Here is a 5,116-nt window from a genome sequence, read left to right as displayed (position 1 = left end):
GTGAAATCAACAAGTACATAATTATGTAAAAAAAAAATAATTTCTTTCTTCAGTAACTGGTAAAACTACTACGCAAAAAAAAAAAAAGTAGTCATTTTAGAAAACTATTTCTCACTAACCATTTTCTTCTTGATGTGGACATTTTCAAAATTTGGGTTTTTCTCTGCCTAGGGCTTGTAATGATGCACTCTCCTTCCCCTTTACCCCCCCCCCTCTCTCTCTGTCTCTCTCCTTACAGGCTCAGTCACTTCTCTAAACTACTCAGAAAAGTGTAACTTCTTTTCCGCCTCTTCTGTGAACGTGCTTTCCCTAACCTAGTATTCTGGGCTTCCTCACTCTCTCTAGCTCCTCACCATGTGGTTGATTTCTTCTCTGACCTCCATGCCAGTTTAAACACTACGGCTTTTCCCCCCTTCTTTCTCCCATTCTTTTTCCACCAGCAGCTGCGGAGATTTACGGCTGCCTGCCCTGGGGGTTTTCCTTTGGCTGCTAATAAAATTGTCCTTGAGCCTCAAAAGAATCGGTAGTAATATAAAGCATTTCAATCACACCGTTGCCCACCTTGAGCTAATTAAAAAACAAGAAGAGAACACGAGTTTTGTTTGGTTTTTCAGATCTAAAGAAAAAGATGTTCCTAAAAAACAGATGGTATATTGGGCTATAAGATGCATGTCAATAAATCTGAAATACTGGGAGACTTTCATCTGTATTTACTTCTATTGCGTGTCAGAGAAAGAGAGAGAAGAAGGAGAGACTGGGAGCACATACATGTCACATGGTACATGTGTAGGCCAGAGAATAATTTTGAGGAGGTAATTCTCTCCTTCCACTTTTATGTGCATTCTGGGCCTCAAACTCAGGTCCTTCCACTTACACAGAAAACACGTCATCACCTGAGCCATCTCACATGCCTCGTATCAGGATATTAGACATACAACCTATAGCTGCAAAAGAATTAATAAAGAAAAAAGGTCTCAACGAGTATTTAAGTATTTGGAAAGTAAAACCCGCTTCTAAATGACTCATAGGTCAAAGGAAACAAACGAAGAATAAATGCTTCAAACTGAGTGAGGCAAATTGTGAACATTTGTTAAACAACTAGATGGATGCTTTGAAGAACTATCACACGACAGAGAGACAGCAGCCAATTAAGAAGCAGAGTACACAGAAGAGCAATCAGAAGAGCCATGTTCTCCACACTGGCCAGAGATTTACTTATTGTTATGTCTAGGAGGGGTTTTGCCTGCATTTATATATACCACAAATAGGTATTCCCTTAATAATTCTTCAACCTTTGCGGTCCTAACAGCTGAAGAATCAGCATTCTAGTATATATATAAAAAAAAAAAAGTCACTTATCTTTTAGCAGTTGATCATTTCACCAGAAAACAAGTCTTTACAATTATCATGTTAAAGGAGAAATGAAAACAAAGTGAGGCATTCTATAGAATGAGTGATCGGTACTCTCAAAGCTTAAAGGCCAAATAAGGCAATTAATAGCAACCTGTCTCTTGCTCGGCTCTGAGAGTTGGGGCCCAGGAGGCAATTGTAAGAAACGTTTATTGGAACAATTGGTGAAATGTTGCATGATACTGTAAATTAGATAAAAATATTTAGTTCGTTTTATAGCTCCTGATTTTTATAACCAGACTGTTTCTACTAAAAAAAAAAAAAAAAAAAAAAAAAAGTACTGTTCTCAGGAAATACACCCTGGTGTGTTTAATGGTTATGGGGGCAGTATTCAATAAATTGTTCAAAATGAACAAATGTGGGAGCAAAGGGGAAAGAGAATAAAGTAAATGGAACAACATATATACAGTTGAACCTAAGTAGAGGGCCTTTTTTCTTTTCTTCTTTCTTCATTTTCTTTTCTTTTTTTAGGGTCTCACTGTGTAACCCAAACACTCTCTTTTGAACCTCTCCATTGCTGGGATGTAGCCATGTGCCACCACACCACCACCTTTGTATTTATTCTTACATCATTTCCATAAATGTTAAACCACAGTAAAATTGAAGAAGACCAAAAGTATGTTTATCCTTTAAGACACGTTCAGTGTCATCAGTTTGACGACAGTTAAAAATATCAAAATTAAAATCTGGTTTAAGGTGGCAAATAAAACACCTGCATAACAAGAAAACACTGGTTTCCAAAAACACCTAGGCGGACCACACGCTGTGATCAGGAAGGATGCTTTTGACCGTGAAACAGCAAACTCTGCTAACACAGTCCAGGTGGAATGTCCAGAGGTGAAAATACCACTCCCAACAAGGCTCGTGGCTCTCTCGGTGCCACTGTCTATCTCCGGAACCTTGAAGTCTGCTCTGTGAGGTAGTAATTTAGTCATTCAAAGCCCTTAGAGCTGGCACAAACACCCTGGACTGAGAAGGAAAGCCCCCACCTCCACTCCCACAGAAGGCCCGTCACCCAGCCTACTCATTCAAGGTCCTAGTTTCCAACACGCTGGCCTCTCTGCAGCCCAATTGCTCCTTCAGACAACGGCCTAGGAGCAAGATTTCTGATGTGGAACTTGAAGTTATCAGCAAAGCAGGTGGGGACCTTAGGAGCTAAAGGGGTAAGAACAGATGGTACAAGGGGATAGAGAAAGGAGGATGGGGAGAGCCGGAAAGAAACTCAGGGTGCATACTGAAGCTTATAAAACCCCAGTAGATGGTAAGCTTAAAAAAAAATATTTATAAAGGGGTTTGAACAGATGTGCCCTATGTGGGTGAGCAATGACACTTTCAGAAGACATGAGTCCTTAAATGAGAACATCGATGCCAGGCGTGAGTTATTTTCCTATGAATTACTGCTTAGTAGGGCTACAGAGGCACCTGAAACCACATACTGCCCTTGGATGCCCATCACAACTAGATGGTAAGGCCCTACTGGTGAAGAAAACACAGCATACTTAGTTCGCAAGACATAAAAAAACCCATCTTGGACTGACCAGGAACCCCCTGCATTCACAGCGCTGGAAGGCGCCATGTAGGCTGCTGGGGGAGAAAAGACATCGTTAGTTTTGCCAGGAACTAGACCGGGCATGCTACACTACTGATCTAGCAGACAAGATGGGCCCACTGGTTCATGGCAGGTATTGTCTCTCTCTCTCTCTCTCTCTCTCTCTCTCTCTCTCTCTCTCTCACACACACACACACACACACACACACACACACACACACACACGCCATGGCCCACCCCAGAAAGGAAGCCTGTGACAGATCAAAATAACGCACCAATGTCCAATCTGGTGAACCAATGAGGGGTTTTTAACTGGGGTTACAACAGGAATATAGGTGAGGGGTCACTTACAAGAAGCAGGGATAATTCAAAAGCCGCTCCATCATCAGAAAGCCTACCTCAACATAGGTGACGACTCCTAAAACCTACAGCCCTGGAGCTCCCTACCTAGTCAATCCAAACATCTCTTTCTTACCTTAATTTGGCTGGTCAGAGTCTACCCCAGCAACTGTCTACCTCTTTTCACATTTTTGGTAAAGGCCTTCATGAATCTTCCAAGTTTGTGTTCTGTGGTACATGTGACCTTTGGCTTACCTCCTGAGTCGCCTGGGTCTTCGCTTCTGTCCTGGAAGAAATGTTTCCATTTGGAGGGAATGTTACAAAGTTAAGAAATATGCCACACAACAGTGTAGTAGTGGCAAAGCTGATAAAGGGGATAACAAATGCTCTCTTGATTGGATGTGAGGCCGGTCCCACAGGAGGAAATTAAGGTCTGATACTGAAAACATTGTTGAAACCCACAGCTGGGAAAAGCACAGGCCCTAGGGGAGAACCTGATAAAATCTTTTTACTAAATAGTAATGCTGTCAAACTGCCTTCCAAATATTTATGTTTATATTCCTAGAGTTGCGTTGCTCTCAACCTTAGGGAAGCTTCTTATTGAATTAGCTAGAGGTCAAAGCAGAGACTCATAACTGTCAAAATGCTGAGAATAAGTGGCTGAATATTCAATCATGGGTGGGATATCTGTGTCAACCCTTGCCTCCCAAACTTGGGGAACATTTTGGAAGAAGGAGGTGGCAAAAAAGGGGAGGAATGTGGCTGGTTATGGCACATGCTTTTAATACTAGCACTCTAGAGGCAGAGGCAGGAGGATACCTGTGAGTTCAAGGCCAGCTTGGTCTACGGAATGAGTTCAGGATGGCAAGGCTACACAGAGAAACCCTGTCTCAAAAAAAAAAAAGAAGAAGAAGAAGAAGAGGAGGAGGACAAGAAGGAGAATGAGGAGGAGGAAAAAGAAGAGGAAGGAGAAAGAGAAAGAAGAGGAGGAGGAGAAATGATTTGAAAGGCTGTCCTTTGGAAATGGCATAGCTATTGAACATGAACTCACAACAACTGTGGTTAACAGCACAAAATCACACTAATTAAAAATTACAGTCTGAGAGGAAGGCATGCAAGACCCACGCCTACCTGAGGACCTAATGGCAGTTGATGGCTAGCAGGAAAGGGAGAGTTGTTTTTCCTCAGGGCAGGTGACTGCTGTTAGATTGTCAGTGATGGGAGAATTACCTCATATCCATGTGCACCTGAGTATCCCTAATTAGACTCAGTGAATTATTGGGGGGATTATATAGGTTGGGAGACAGATATTTTGGAAGTGATCCTAAGGGAAATTGGAAGGACCTAAGATACATTGTATACATGTACAAAAAAATTCAAACATTAAAAAAAAAAAAAAGAATATCAGTTCTCAAATGGAAGCTTATTATAACAAGGATTGTTCTGCACTTTGTCATCAAATTTTGGCATATAGTAATTGCTCCCTAAGTATTCGCCGGGTGACTGATTAAAGTAAGCAAGTCAGAAATAATTCAAACACACAACTTATAAGTACCATTGGTTAAGCAGTAATCTATGAAGCTAAATAACAGGTAACTATTAAAAAGTTTATTTGTGGGCCTGGCAATGTAGAAGTGATTGTCTGGCATGTGAAGGCCCAGAATATGAACGCCAAAATTGAAGAAAAAAATTTTACTTGTAAAGTTAAAGATATGGAGAAATTTAAAAAAAAAATAGTAACTTCATCTTTTAAGGAAATATACAACTTTTAGGGGAGTTATTGTATGGTTGCTATTTTGTTTGTTCTATTTTTGAATA

The sequence above is a fragment of the Psammomys obesus genome, unplaced genomic scaffold, assembly GCF_907164565.1.
Source record: "Psammomys obesus unplaced genomic scaffold, mPsaObe1.curated_primary_1811, whole genome shotgun sequence".
Classification (NCBI taxonomy): Eukaryota; Metazoa; Chordata; class Mammalia; order Rodentia; family Muridae; genus Psammomys; species Psammomys obesus.
The sequence above is the reverse complement of the archived record's forward strand: the minus strand, read 5'-3'. Positions refer to the sequence as shown.